This window comes from Crocodylus porosus, unplaced genomic scaffold (assembly GCF_001723895.1).
Source record: "Crocodylus porosus isolate Cpor-Errol unplaced genomic scaffold, CroPor_comp1, whole genome shotgun sequence".
NCBI lineage: Eukaryota > Metazoa > Chordata > Crocodylia > Crocodylidae > Crocodylus > Crocodylus porosus.
This window is the reverse complement of record NW_017728918.1, coordinates 50744590-50760364: the sequence shown is the minus strand read 5'-3', so window position 1 is coordinate 50760364 and position 15775 is coordinate 50744590. Positions and strand designations below refer to the sequence as shown.

General features: G+C 40.2%; 1 long non-coding RNA gene across 1 annotated transcript in view; it reads right to left on the bottom strand.

The window, feature by feature from the left end:
- Positions 1–3041: 3041 nt before the first annotated feature.
- LOC109311770 overlaps positions 3042–15775 on the bottom strand; it is a 15392-nt gene continuing 2658 nt past the window's right edge. Inside the window, exons 2-3 of the long non-coding RNA XR_002101608.1 lie at positions 13292–13301; positions 3042–3053 (exon numbers count right to left, since the gene is read on the bottom strand). This is a non-coding gene — a long non-coding RNA (uncharacterized LOC109311770). The remainder of the gene's footprint in view (positions 3054–13291; positions 13302–15775) is intronic.

Sequence of the window (15775 nt, the reverse complement as noted above, 5' to 3'; positions counted from 1 at the left end):
CTACTGTAATTTCCTGTTTTCATAGATTTCATATATTTCTAGGGTCAGAAGGGACCTATTAGATCATAGAGTCCAACCCCCTGTTACCCTGTGATAAATAGTAAGTATTACACAAACATTGCAAGTAAGTATCCATATCATATAGTATTCCTGTCAACATTTGATGATATTGGTGGTTATATACTGTGGGTAACTCTACTATATTCCTAGTCATCAGTCATTTGAGTGTCTAGATATAGTTACCTGCATGCCACTTCTTGTCTAAGTTCCAGAAATGTCACCTAAGCCTCAGGTAGGAATTATATTCTTGCACATGCAACTTGTGTGTGTGTGTATATACATAAATATACATGCAGACTATGAATATGCAGTAGACTTCATGATGGCCACATATATAGGCAGGAATGTATGTACCTCTTTTGTTGATATGCGGTAGTCTCTCTAGATGCTAAAATGTAGTTAATGAAAACCCAGAGAAGAAGTCAGCAAGGAGATACTTTCTACTCTTTGCCTCCTAATAGTTAAGTAGCTGGGGGGAGTAAGCTGGGAAACCGTAGGGCTCAGGTTATTGCTCCCCAAGCCCCTACCCAGGCAGGGTTTAAACCCAAGTTTCTAATTTCCCAGCATAGCACTTTCATCACCCCACTACATCACAGGTCAGCCATGATGAGACCTTCTCTGGCACTCTTTTTGAAGCTTGCTGTGGACGGATCATGATATGTAGGGTCAGAGTGTGCAGCTTGATAAACTATTTGTCTTGCTGGCTACTGGTCTGGGGTGAGGTACCACAAGGGCTAGCTCCCAAAAGTTTTCCCCCTTTACTGACTCCTATCCATTTTTTCCAATGGTGATATTAATGACTTGGTTTCAAAAGGAGCATCAGAGAAGTTGCTGCTTAATGCAGACCTTAGCAAGATGGTCAAAGTGCTGTGCTGAGAGGTAAGAAATTCAGACCCCCTTTGTATGAGGAGAGCCTAAAAACCAGGTCCTCTGGCTTCTCAGGTGAGCACTCTAGGCTCTCAGCTACTGGGATAAAATATGGGAAGTCATTTATGTTTTATTGACATTGTACATGTCCAATCTACACATGTGTGTAGGTGTCCATGCAGGCAATGCTATGCATCCAGACATGGAATTCTTCTAGCTTCCCAAGTACTGAAAATGCTGTATAGAAAGTCAAGTCTGGAAGCTTAGTCTGTAAACAGACTTCAGCTTTGCCTTCTTTTTTTTTTTTGTGAGTGAACAGACACCTTAACCTTTTGTCACACCACAAATTTTGTCATGGAGATGATCCTAGTCCTAATCTATGCTGCCTTTTAATGCCTGATATCTGTACACTTATGGTGGGAAAGTGTGGGTCACTCCCTCCAGCTTCCTCAGGCAGGAGCTCCCAGGATTTCAGGGGCCTGATCCTATGAGACAACTGCCTCAGGTGCATTGCCTTAACATTAAATGCACATCTACAAGCAGGAGTTTCCTTTTCTTGCAGGACTGAGCCTCTGAAGCCCCAGGAGCAGCAGGAGCCCAATCATGCAGGACAGCAGCCCCAGCAATGTCTGAAGATGTCATTGAAGTGGATCAGCTGTGCCATGATGAGTTGCTGCACAGCTGATCCTGCTCCAAAGATTTAAGTCTGTTTCCAGTCTTAAATGAGCAAGAAGGGAATAAAATAACACCCTGTGTTTATAAGCAACTTACTGAAACTGTGTTCAGTAACAATATGTAATCAGAGATCAACTATATATTAAAACATGTATGTATCATTGATCAGTGTTTCACAGTTTATTATTAAATAGCCCATTAACTAAAGGTGAATCAGCACTTAATTAAAGGAATGTACTTTTATATTAAGAGGGTTAGAAAAACTTTTTACTCTGTTAAATCAGCATTTGTGGCAAACATAAAGACTGTTTAAATACCATTAGTTTCTGTATTATACCTTGTGGATATTAATTACAGTTGTGGACATGGATAGCTGCATATCTTGGCTGTCCTGGTACATGTGGCATAAGCCTGTTTCTAATGGTATTTTCTAATCATGTTTTACACAGCAAATAATTAGAAGCTACTGTATATTTGAGAGAGCAGTGGTGTGTATTTAATAGCTTGTCTATGCAAACTTTTCACACTGAAGTGGCAAGGCTAAAGAACCAGTGCCATCCCTCCCCCACAGCCACATTGCCTGCACAATATTAATTTCTGTTGCATGAAGTGTCTGATGCATCTAGAAAAGAGAAATGGAATTATCTGGTATAGTAGATATGCTGTAATAAATTGAAAGACATCCAATTATTATGATAACTCTAGGAAGAACAAAGTGTATAAAATGTTTGCTCCAGCACTATTTTTTTCTTTACTTGTTGAAACGCTTGACATTTGAGCAATACTAATAACAGCATTGCTGTTGTAATGAAAATGAAACCAACAGATTCTCCTTTATTTTTCTCTTCTTTTTTTTAATAGCAATTCTGATACTTCTGAAAATTAGAAGATCAAAAGAGATATTAGTGAAACAAAACTGCTTATTGTACTAAATAAACCCTTTTTCCTTGTCTCCTTTACTAGGGGCAGAAAAGATAGTTTTTTGATAATATTCATCCTTAATACAATTTGGCATCTTGCATTAATTCCTTGAATTGATGGTCTACTCTATTTCTTAATAGTATGACTCATGTTTTCAAAAGTTGATTCAATAGCTTCATGTATACAACAGACTAAGGGTGCGTGTAGACAAAATGGGGGCCCTAAAACTGAAGTGATGGGTTTTTAAAAACACCACTTCAATTTAGGCTTGATTAAACCCTCGTGTCATGCACACAGTCCACAGACTTACCTGCCTATCTGGCAGGGAGGGGAGGGTGAGCTGCTGGTGGGCAGAGCAGTCCCTGGGTTGCAACGTGTGCTGGGCCTCCCCCCACAGGCAGCACCTGCCCACAGGCACCCAGCTTGGGCAGTCGTGGGGGGCACCACAGCCGTAGAGGGAAGTACCAGGCAGGCAGGCTCCGGGGAGTGGGGGGCAGATGAGGCTCACCACTTTTCTTGGGCAGAGCCTGCTTTCCTTGGCTGCTGTCAGGCTGCCTGCAGGGCTGCCTACAGAGCCATCGAGCTTCATGGAGCCTGGTGTTTTGCTCCGCAGCTGTACAGGCAGCAAACTAAAACTCCTCAAAGGAGTTCTGGTTTGCTGCACTCCAAGTAATTTAAGGTGCGTTATGCTGCCGAATTTCCTGCAGCAGCTGGAATTAATACATAATATGCTGCCAAGGCATGCAAACACCAATACCATGAAAGCAGTGCAAAACCATTTAGCCTACATTAAAGTGTCATGCATGCATCCCTCTCATTTAGTCTACACGTGGCCTAAGTGTTCCTGAACCTGAAAAATAATCAGCTATGTAGACATGTGGAATAACTGCAGTATAAGTACTAGTCAGAACATATAGCTGGGATTTCCTTTGTGACCTCAGTAAACATACAGTCAGTCTTGGGTTATTATAGTTGGACTTACTTTTGATGTTGTATGTATCATAGAGGTGTTTAGGGATGCAGATGTATTGCCTTATATCTATAGAGTGACCATGCATCCTGATTTGGCCAGGACAGTCCCAGATTTCAGAAGTCACTCCTGGCTGATTGGTAAAAAGTCCTGCAAGCAGAGGCAGATGTTTTGGGCATAGTCCAGCCGGGAGGTGGAGTGGCAGAGTGCTCAAGGCAGTTGAGTGAACAGGCACTGCTGGTGTTGTGCAGGACTAAGGCAGGCGCACTGCAGCAGTGCCCAGCCAGTCTGCTCCCCGCTTCCAACCACTGTACAGGAAGAGCCGGGCCAGGCATGCATTACGCTGCTCACCACTGGACTACACCCCACAACCCTGCTTGCCTGTAGCAGTACTGCTGACGTGGGAAGATGGAGGGAAGGCAGTGTCCCAGATTTCCTTAAGAAAATGATTAGCAATGTGCAGCGTCTTGCAATGAGTCAGTTAAGTGCACAAATCCTTGCCCTTCCTGATCAAAATTCAAGTAAAACTAACTTAGTACAGAAGGAGGGGGAGGCGGGAGAGAATCTTCCTCCTGGACTCATTCTGCACAAGTTGAGAAGCACTGGAGATATTTATTGGCTTTGCAAGACCGTGCTATCCTCTTTATGTAATGAGGTTATTTGCATATTTGTTTAGTTTGGATTCTGCTAGTCATGCCACTACCCCTCAGTCTGTCTGAAATTTGCTTCATGCATTTTCAAAGTGAGCTCTCTGTAGTTCTTTTTCCTTTAAATCCTGTGTCTCAGTGTCCAATATTAAGCAGAATTAGGGCCAAACTGAACAGAAAATAAAGAGTATTATTACTATATTCAGTGGGCACAGATGCACATGATATCAAGACACCTGAATAAACTCTGGTGCATATCACACCAGAGTTTATTGCTTCCAGGCGTTGTGTTTATATGTGTGCCCAGGACTGCAGCACGTTGAGCCAGGTTGGAGAAACCCCAGTTGGCAGGGGACCTAGTCAGTCAGCCTGCCACTCTAGGGATGCTCCAACCCAGCTCAATGTGCCACAGAAAGCCTGGCTGGGGCACAAGCATGCTCCAGTGAACAGCTAGCTGGCAGGTAGCTCCTGCATCAAATCACCCTCGTGTCCTAGCCAGTCCTGTCAGAGTCTACATATGAGCTATGGTGCACTAAAGGACACCACTACAGGGTAGTACTTGTAACTTAGTTAGACCACATGTGTAGACTATGAGACTCTACTGTAGAGCTGATTAGGCAACTGTAGTAAATGTGCCATGTAGATCCGTCCAGCTATAACTGTTTTAGTCTACAAGCTACATTACAAGAAAATGTACAGAAATGACCTTCATATTATCTGTTCTTACAGTGTATATCACTTACTATGTTTCTATTCCCAAGACCATATATAGGGACTTTTGCCACTAACTCATAAGTTGCCTCAGGTTTCAGCGGAGATATAAAAATGCTTGAAGTTTAAGCATTATACCCACATCTCTGTTGACATAAAAATTGCAGACATCACAAAGAAAGAAATGTGCTTCAACTACATAGAAAAATCAGTTCTGTTAGAAAAAAGCAAAACAAAAAAACCAATGTCTGCCAAATGGAAAAGAGTTACATCTTTTCAGAAAAGATTGATGTAATCAAAATTTCCTCAGAATGTAACCTTTACTTCTAGGTAACATCTATGTATTGCCTAGCAAAATGCAGATTAGTATCTAGTTTTTTCAGTAAACCTTCCACTATGTGTTAGTTTTACTAGGGAATGGGTATAGGTTTAACAACAAGGGATTTTATCAAGGGCAAGAGATTTAGATAAAAATTCAACAGTACTAAATTAGATTTGGGTGGAATTTGGCCTCAGAGGTTACAGCACTTGAAAATAGACATTGGTTCCAAATCCTCCACAGCTTTTGGAGATTCAAAATACATTTCCAACTTCCCAGGAGACTGCCCTAGCCACGATATTGTAAGAGAATCTCAGGAAATACTTGAAAGAAATAGTGATGGAAGCAGAAAGCAAGCAAGCAAGACTAAACATATTTCTATTGCCTATTGGTTAAAGCACAAAAGACAGGCTCAAATTTGGTATGAGGGGAAGCAGAAGCACAAGGAGGAGAACTGACTGACCCATAGTTACACAAGTCTTTATCGGATTCAGAAATAAAACCATATGATACAATTCTGTTTGTTTTTTTTTCACTTATGTTATTTATTTGTTTTATGTTAAGCAGCTGTGACAAATCTTTCCATGGGAGACCTCCAGGGCCTCTAGTTTCTGCCACCTGATCTGGCACTTGCCCCAAGGAACAGATCAAGACTTATCCCTAACAAGTCTCCGTTCCACTGAAGTAGAGGACTCTTTGCCAGTGTCGCACCCCTTTGAGTTGTGACAGTAATTTTAGGTTCCTTTTTCCATAGAAAGGGTTAGCCTGGCAATGTTCATGTTTCCAGCAATCACTCTTTTCATAGGCAAGCATTAAGGAGAGAAAACACAAAATTAATTATTATATAGAGTAAAAGAACTATACAAGCAAAACATAAGCCTGGAGACAGAAAAAACAAAACAAGTACAAATTCTTACTCTTTCATCTGGATACACCCCAGCCCTCCTGATAGTCCTTCCAGTACCCCAGAATTCAGCTTTTCAGCTGATTCTGTCAGCCTTAATTATTGTCATGGAACCCCATAAGCCTCAATTATATCCTACCTAAACTTTAAAAAGCCTTCAAGGCCAGCCCTGCTCCATCCTCATCAGCATGTTAATTGATCATGGGTCAACAGAATCCTCCAGAAATCCTCATTTCCCTGAGACACCTGGAGCTCTGCTGGCTAATGGGCTATTTCTCTCATATGCCTTTGCTATGGAACAATTGATTTCCCTATTACAGGCAAACAGTGCCTGCCTTGGGCCTACGCCATCTGTCTGTCTTGGAGTGGCAGTTCTTCTTTCCCTGGAGTCACAATAGCCAGAGAGATCTAGCAGTTCCATCTACTTACTTTCCTTGACTAAGCTCTATTCAAACCTATAAAGATACACACAATCTGTATAGTAATAAGAGTCACATCAATAAATACAGTGTAACATGGGCTTTGCAATGTGATCACACAAGCCATGTCGGTACAGTAAGCACAAGAAAACATGTATGATACATTGAGAAACATTCATGATGTTTCAAGAATGCATTCATGATACATAAGGAAACGTAGGATTTCTGCTGAATGAAATGTGACAGCTGATAACTGACACTCAGGAAAAAACTGAACTCCTAAATGATTACTGTGCATTGGTATTCCACCAGATCAAGGGTTAGCCTGCTTGACAGGATACAAGATCAAGGTGGGTATGATCACCTACTCATAGTTGGCGAAGATCTTGTGGGAGAACATCTAGAGAGGCTGGATATCTACAGATCAGCAGGACCAGTTGAACTACGCCATAGAGTGCTGAAAGAATTGGTCAATGTCATTGCACAATGAATGGCAAAGCTATTTGTGAACTCATGGTGCTCAGGAGAGGTCCCAGAAGACTGGAAGAGGGCCAATGTAGTGCCGATCTTCAAGAAAGGAAGAAAGGAGGACACAGGGAATTATAGGCCAATCAGTTTGACCTCAAACCCTGGAAAAATCCTGGAAAAAATTATCAAAGTATCCATTAGTGATAGGCTAACTGAAGGCAGTATTCTGAAGGCAGCCAATATGGCTGCATTCCAGGCAGGTCATGCCTGATCAACCTCATTTCCTTCTTCAATCAGGTAACTCACCACCTGGATAAGGGAGGTGATTGTGATGATTTATAATTGAATTTCAAAACGCCTTTGACTTAGTCACTAATTATGTCTCCATGGTAAAACTGGGAAATTGTTGCTTGAAAACTTTATGGTCTGGTGGCTAGGAAACTGGCTCTGAGGTAGGACTAAGAGAGTATTAATATACAGAACTGAGTCAACATAGCGTAAGGTGACTAGTAGCATCCCTCAGCGTTCAGTACTTGGACCAGTGGTTTTCATAAATGATATTCATATTCATAAATGATTTGGATTTGGATTTGGGTGTTAAAAGCATACTGGCAAAGTTCTTGGATGACACCAAATTATGGAGGAGTGTGGTCACGCTGGAGGACAGGCTGGGGATACAGGCTGACCTGGTCAGGCTTGCAAGGTGGACAGATCAAAACCTGATGATGTTTAACATGGAGGAATATAAAGTGCTCCGAGGAAAAATAATTTGCAATGCACTTACGGGCTTGTGGTGCTACATTTTCCAATTCCACAACTGAAAGAGACCTGGGGATCATGATAGACTACAGAATGAACATAAGCCATCAATGCAAAGCCATAGGTGAATAATGAGAACTGATGCATCTCAAGCAAGGTTAAGGATGTTATCCTCCCTCTGTACTTGGCTTTGGTGAGACCACAGCTGAAGTATTGCATCCAGTTCTGGGTGCTGCACTTCAGGAAGGAAGTGGAAAAGCTTGAGAGAGTCCAAAGGAGGGTCACACATATGATTAGAGGTCTGAAGGGCGGGCCATATGAGGAGAGGCTGAAATACATGGGCCTGTTCAGCCAGGAGAAGAGAAAACTGAGAGGGGACTTGGTGGCAGCCTATACAAGGGGTGTACATCAGGGCCTGGGGGAGCATCTGTTCACCAAGGCACCCTGGGGGAAGACGAGGAACAATGGACAAAACCTGATAGAAGAACACTTCAGTTTGGACATAAAGAAAAATTTCGTTATGATTCAAGTGTTCCTTCCACAGGTGATCTTCAAAAAATGACTGGTTGTATACCTTGCTGGGATCATCTGACCCCAGTAGTCTTTCCTGCCCAAGTGCAGGGGGGCTGAACCTTATGATCTTATGAGGTCCCTTCCAGCCTCTAACATCTATGAATCTATGAGAACTTCCAAAATGTAAATGTGGTTTGTGACAACAGTCTTGCACTCTTTGCTGGATGGGCAGGAGAGTATGCATGGTTCAGTGGATCGCTGTACTGCTAGTTCTGAGGACCTATATTTGTAAATGTGTTTAAAAATATATTTCAATAATATAATATGAATAGCTAAACAATATTGGGCACAAGGAAAGGAACTACTGGATTGATCTTATGACCAAAGCTGTAGAACTAATATTTAAAATATTCTGCCAAAACTGATTTGAATTCAAGTGAATTTGCTCTGATTCTATGTTATTTCTGTTTTTCATGGTCTAGTAATCAAGGAAAAATTTCCAAAACAGTAGAATTTAAGTAAATATGGAATTATTTTTTCATAGGAAATTAATTTTCAGTTCTGTAACTGTGAATAGTCTTACTATAAACTGATTATAAAAGTTACAGAAATGTAGCTATGACTCCAATTTAAATGGCTGTGATTTTGTCATATTTCCAATTACCTATTGCATACAATCTACTGAAGTCAAATTATTCAAGAAATACTTTTAAATCATAAAAAGATTTCAGGAAAGCAGCATTTGCTTTTGAGTAAACCATAGTTATAAGAGATATGCACTTAATGACAGTGAAATAAATTATACACCTAGCTCTAGGGGTGATGCCTGGAAAAAAAATGTGACTAACTTTGTTAATTATTTTTTTAATTCATTTTAGGTGCATATGTCCTCTGGGTTACACTGGCATATTTTGTGAGGATGATATAGACCACTGCATTGGAAACCAGTGCTCAGAGCATGGCTTCTGTCAGGACCACTTGCATAATTATACCTGTCAATGCATGCTTGGATATGAAGGATCCTTCTGTGAAGTGGAGATTAATGAATGTTCGTGTTCACCCTGCAAAAATGGGGCATCCTGTATAGATTTAATTGGCCACTTTTCATGTCAATGTGTGACAGGATTCAAAGGCAAGTATTCATATAGAAATATTCACCTTTCCTGTAAACATCTGGATGTTCAGTTCTATGCTAGTCAAGTTCATCATTATTTTAATCACATGTGCAATTAAAAGAATTCATTCATTAAAAAAGAATTATTTCTCAATTTGAAACAAGAGTTTTGACTGAATGCCAACAGAATTACTTAGATTCTCTGTTTTCTAATTTATTCTTCTTTCTTTTCTACCTCAAGTGTAAGTATCTTTGGTGATGAATCAAAATGAGAAATGGCTAATGGGCAGCATCTAGGATAAATCTTCCTCCTGTAGGTGTGTGCAAAACTCCCCGAACATCATGAATGCATTTGCTTCAATGTATCTAGGATTAGGGAATACAGAGCTCAGGTGTACATGGAGATTCTGCACCTTTTGTATTGTGCAAAGTACTATTCTATGGCAGATACTTCTAGGATAATACGGAGAAGAGCTGAGAGCAGAAAAGTGATCCAATCATCTGGTGACAACACAGAGCCATTGGCCAAACCAATCGTCACTACAGATACAGAACAATTCTTTTCTTCCCCCAGTTGATCAACCTTCCTGGTGTCATGAGATAACCCCTCCTTCCTCTAGTTTTCCTCTAAGGGTCTTATAGCACAGTAATATTAGGTGGCTTCTGGAGCTCCTAACCACTGGATTGGCTGCACATTATCACCTTTTAAGTGGTTTAAAGCATTTTTTATTCACTTTAAAGTTATGCCACTCCAGAGCAGGATTATCTTTAATCCACGTAATTTTGCTCCTGTTTCATTAAGGTATGGCCACTTCCCACAGCTATTCTGCCCAAGTTGAAGTCCAGCATACTAGAATGCAGTGGCCAGCATGGACACCAGAGTGCAGTGGAGTTGGACTTGGTGCCTTGCCCCCCAGGGATGTCAAACAAATGGGAGCCTTGGAGTGCCCGGTGACTGTGGTGCCTCCTCCTACCACCCAGACTGGCTTGCTGCTCCTGCCATCAGTTGCATGAGGTAGGGAGGGAGGTAGTGAGTTCTGGAGAAAAAAGCATCAGGCCCCCCCAGAGCTCACTACTTCCCCCCCTGCCATTCCTCATGCTGCCTCTGGCTGGGCTGTGAGTTGGCTGGAGACCACCTTATCTTCAAAGGGCCTGATCCTATTTTTTCTCTGCAACTCACTCCCCCTGCACTGCCTCCACCCTGGCACTGACTAAGCTCTGAGGATCAAGCAATAAGGTGGTCTGGGTGGTGACAGGAGGCTACTAGGGGTGTGGGTTCTATTCAGTTTGGATTTGGATTTGGCCCAAATCAGGAACAGTGATTCGATTTGTTGATTCAGATCACTGTTCCTGACTGGATTCGACTGAACCTGAATTTGAAGATTTGATGCTGATCCAGAGAATCAGTGATTCAGACAGAGACACAGTTTTAAATGTTTTTTCTACATGCTTCGAGGTACCAGTGCAGGTTGTGAACGCTGCAGTGCTGGGGTAGATGAAGCGTCCCACAGAAGTGGGGAGGGGGGGGCCTCCACATACTCAGTGGTGAACCTGGAAGTGGACCAGAAGTACCTACAGTCCACTTCCAAGTTGGCTGGGGACCATGCTGGGAAGCCCCCCCACACTTCTGTGGGACACTCCATGCACCCCAGCATTGCAGCATTCATGAGCTTCCTGCTACCTAGAGGTATGTAGAAAAAACATTTAAAGCTGTGCCCATGTCCAAATAGCTGAATCGTTCTGAATCTCTCCGAACTGATTTGGAGAGTTCTGATTCAATTTGGAGAGATTAAAGGGTCCTCTGATTTGATTTGGATTTGGAGATTCAGCCACTGAATCAGGCCAAATCTCCGCTGAATCAAATCAGGGACTGAAGCTTCGCACAGCCCTAGAAACCACTACGTGCTCCAGGACTGCAGCACTGTCTTTGCCTGGCAGGAACAGTGAGCCAGCCTTGTCCCTGGTGTATTTATTGGCATTGTAGCCAAAGCTAATACGTAGAACAGACTAAAAAAGGAACATACAAAATGTGAAGAAGTTGTGGCTGTTAACATTGATTTGGTTTACACTAAGAAACATTTAACTTTTAGGCTCCTAGTCTTTCCCCTGCTCACCAAGCCTCTAGTGTGGCAAGTTACAGCTCTGCAGGTGAGGGATAGTCACAATCTCATCAGAGATTGTTTTTCATCTTAAGGTGTAACTCCTCCACTAAGCCAAACCACACTAAGTTAATTAACATTGGTTTGTCTTACAGTATAAGGTGTAACAAGGCCCTTATCCATCTCAGTAATAATGTTTACCATCCTTTCCTGTGCCACTGCTCATGTTTTAGTGTATTTAAAACTGCATTACTTTTAAATTGGTGTGATGCTTTGCTACCAATAAATATCAATAAAAAAACATGAAAGGTAGTAGCACACACTATTTATAATACACACTGACTACAATACTTATATTATTAGATCATTAATTTATGACTTAGTCCCTTAAGTTACAGAGCTTTCTAGCTCTGAGTCAGCAAGATACAAGTAACTTTAAGCACATCAGTAACTTGCAGCACATGAGTAATTCCATTGAAGTCATCAGGTTTATTCATATGTTTAAGTGCTTTTCTGGGTCAGTGCCAAAGTGCTGATCCCCATTCAGTTAGGAATTGGGTACCTTTTGTGCTAAGCACTCTACATGCTTTTAATGCAAAGACTGTTTCTTACTCAGAAAGCTTTCACTGTTCATTCTGCAATAAGTAATTAGTAAGCCTATATACACACAAACTCAAAGATGAAATTCCCATACCTTAAAACAATCTTATCCTAACAGCAGGGGGAAATTTAGCTTTGCGGTATGTCCAAAAGATTAATAGATCTGACTTGCATGGACCACAGAGAGAAGGAGAGAAGCAAATTCCGGAAAAGAGCAAATTCATAGACTGCTCTGCTGGCAGCTTTTTTACATTTATAACACGGGACCTCCAATCTGAGCATCCCCACTGAGTCCAATTGTTTCAGGATGGCACAGAAAAGAAGGTGATATTTCAGGCTGTATTTTAAGTTATTTTGGGACATAAAATATATGATCTCAACTCAAATCCTATGAAGCCAATGAAATGACATCCACTGACTATTAAAGCATTTAAATCAGGCCATAATACTAGCTCTCAGCAGAGATGTTTGGGATATTAGTAAGTGTATATTTATATGGATAAGAGATTTATTTTATCTGAATTGAGACTTTAGAATTATCATTCATAAACCATGCTTAGCAAGAAACATTCCTAATTTACTGGAAATGCAATATTTTATATAATTTCTAGAAACAGACTCCTGAATATAGCTGTAATATAGAAGCTAATGTAATGCATGTATTATTTAGAATGGGTTTGTTATAAAAATAATGAAATCCATCATTTGGATTAATTTATCTGAAGAAAGAGAGAGGATTTTTGTATTTTTTTAAATTTTCTAAATGCTTTCCATACTTTTGGATCTGAAAACCTTGATTTGTTTCCTGTCTCTTTTTTAGCTCATCATTTGTTTTCTTTTCCTCAAGTTGCTATTTTGAAGTCAGAAGCAACTGTCTATGATGAACTATATTTGTATAGAATATAATACAGAAGGCATTTTACACTCATCATTGCTTGCTGTTACTGCAGGCTGTTACAGAATTGCCCATATCAATTTGTGCAGGCTTGGACCCAGGGCCTGATATGGGGCAGATTTAGCAGAATAGAACACACTAAGAAACAGAAGTAGAATTATGCCTGTGAAGCAGCCGTCCTGAAAAGTGTTAAGTTTATATCTAGCAAACCATAAAATTGCCCTTGGGTTGGCCTGAATTCCATTTGGACGGAGCACTTAAGCGATTGAGCATAAGCCAGGAGAGAAAATACATGGCCCAAATGTATGGAATAAAACTAACTTAATCTATTTTCATTACACTGTTGAAACTTAAACACTACTTGATTTGGTATACTTCACTGAAATGTCAGGGCTTGCTTATAAAGAGGATACAACATAAACAAGTGCTTTCTTATTTTACTGTCCCATACAGTATTATGGGTAAGTGTTTCCATGAAACAAATTCAAAGTAAATATAAATTACACAGTATTATTGGTGCAATCTTATTATTAAAATGTATTAATATAGTGTACCACATGCATTTCAGGGTGGTAAAAAAGAAAGGGAGGGGGAAAAAAGAAAACAATGGCAGTTTCTAAGAATTTAATTAGTACTCTGGCAACAAAAAACAATTCCATTTTGGTATGTCCCCTGTGGTTTATGATTCTGGGACATAATCCAACAGAGAACAGGTTTTTAAAGTTCAAGCATAACTACAGTATATAAACCAAGAAAAAATATTCCAAATAGAGAAAGGACCAATTTTTTTATTCTCAGCTAATCCATGAGTTTTCTGGGGGGAAAAATATCTCTTCCCTCCAACCCTTTTACACATCCACTTGGGCATTTTCATAAGTACTAAACAGTCATTAAAATAAATGCTTAAGGATATATGATTTCATGAATGATGCTAAACTAATGGTTACCAAGGACAATATGAAAGCTTTGGATAGTTGTCAGCCCATTGAGAGTATACAATTTGGTAGAATTGTGCAAAAACCATTAAATCCCATCTACTACCTTGGATTTAGTCTTGCTAATAAATTAGTATCTGAATACTCTTTTAAAATGTTCAAGTGCACAACCCATATTTCAAAAGTATATCTCTCTCTTGACAAAACAAGTATCTATTTCATCTATCTAGTTAATCAGCTTTATATAGCAACTATCCTTTGACTCTGTCATTCATCTCCAGGCAGCCTTCCCTATGCATCCCCCTTCAGCTCCAACCAATAGGAGATTAATGCTTTCACTTTGGTCTTCCTTCACAGTCTGGCCCCAACCTACCTCTTATCTCTCATTTAGTCACTTCTTGATTCTTATCCACCTATGATACCAGCCTAAATTTTGAAATAAACATCTTTGGATATGACAACATGGTACATTGCAGTGCCATGCAGAGATCCCTTGAACTAGCTTTGGACACGCTGTCTCTCATAATGGAGTCAGAAGGTAAGGCACCATCCTGCAGAGATGCCTGAAGGAACTCTGTATATGCTACTGCTGGAAATAGAAGTCCAGTCACATTAGCATGGTAGTTTGGTTAAACTAATAAGCCTTTCTCAGCAGAATTAATTAGTCCAGATGTGATGCTTGTGAAAACAGCTATATATTGCTTTCAGTTCAAAATATAATCTGTGCAGAATTATCTTGGAGTATTTCCGTACAGGGCTGCTTTGTATCAGAGGTACCATTTTCTGCTTTCTCTCATGCTGCCTTTTGTGCTTGGCAGGAGTTCCTATTAAATATCAGCAGATATCATTATCACCTTGAAATTCCTTCCTTATGACTTTCCTTTGTTGTGACATCTGCAAGAAAATGTAGCAATGATTAGGTTGCTAATATGCTAAGACTACTTTCTTTCATGTTGACCAGTACTGTCTCCCTCTTTCCTGTACAAAGAACACAATCTAGTATCTGTCTGTTGATCCCTGTCTCAGATTTAGGTTATAAGCTTTATGGCTTGGGGCAATCTTTTTGTTCTGTGTGTGTGCGATGCTTAGCACAGTTTAGCCCTGGTCTATGGCTAACTCTCCTAAGCACTGTAATAATAATATACTGTATAACACCAATATATATAAATGCCTTGTAGCTCATTAAGAGAGATTTTCTATATAGAATAATTGGCTTTGAGGTCCCTTCCAACCCTATCTGGTCCAATCCCCTGCATCAATACAGGGATGCTATTATCAAACTGTACTATTTTGCATCTTAGCCTCTTCCTTTAAAATGGGTTGGGTTTTTTTCTTTAAATTTGTGTGATGTACTTTTTGTTTCTCTTTGCAGAGGCAAAGTTAAGGTTTTGCACCTCACATTGAAATGAATAGTGCCGCAGTGCTGGAATATCCATGCTTCTGTGAAAGATCTGTTACTTTTTGTGAGATATCTAATACTTTTCAGATATTTGAATATTATTTAAATAATTTTATACCTTTGTGGTGGAAATGAAAAGTATGTCCTTGAAACCTGTCATGGAAATGAAATTAGGGAAATAACACAGTTCTCTTGAGTCTCATTTAAAAACAGGAAAGAAACTTTCCTTTTTGATGCAAATAATCCTCAAAGCATGTAACTTTTTATACAACAGAGAATCTAGAAAAGCTGATAGTCATTCTAGAATACATTTGGAATCAGCTTTATGTATCCTAGAAAGTACTTTTTTGAAAGTATACTGCTGTAATAATTTTGAAGATCCATAATCTTTCATAGTTTCATAGTTTGTAGGGTCGGAAGGGACCTGAGCAGATCATCAAGTCTGACCCCCTGCCATGGCAGGAAGAAGTACTGGGGTCAAATGACCCCAGCAAGGTGTT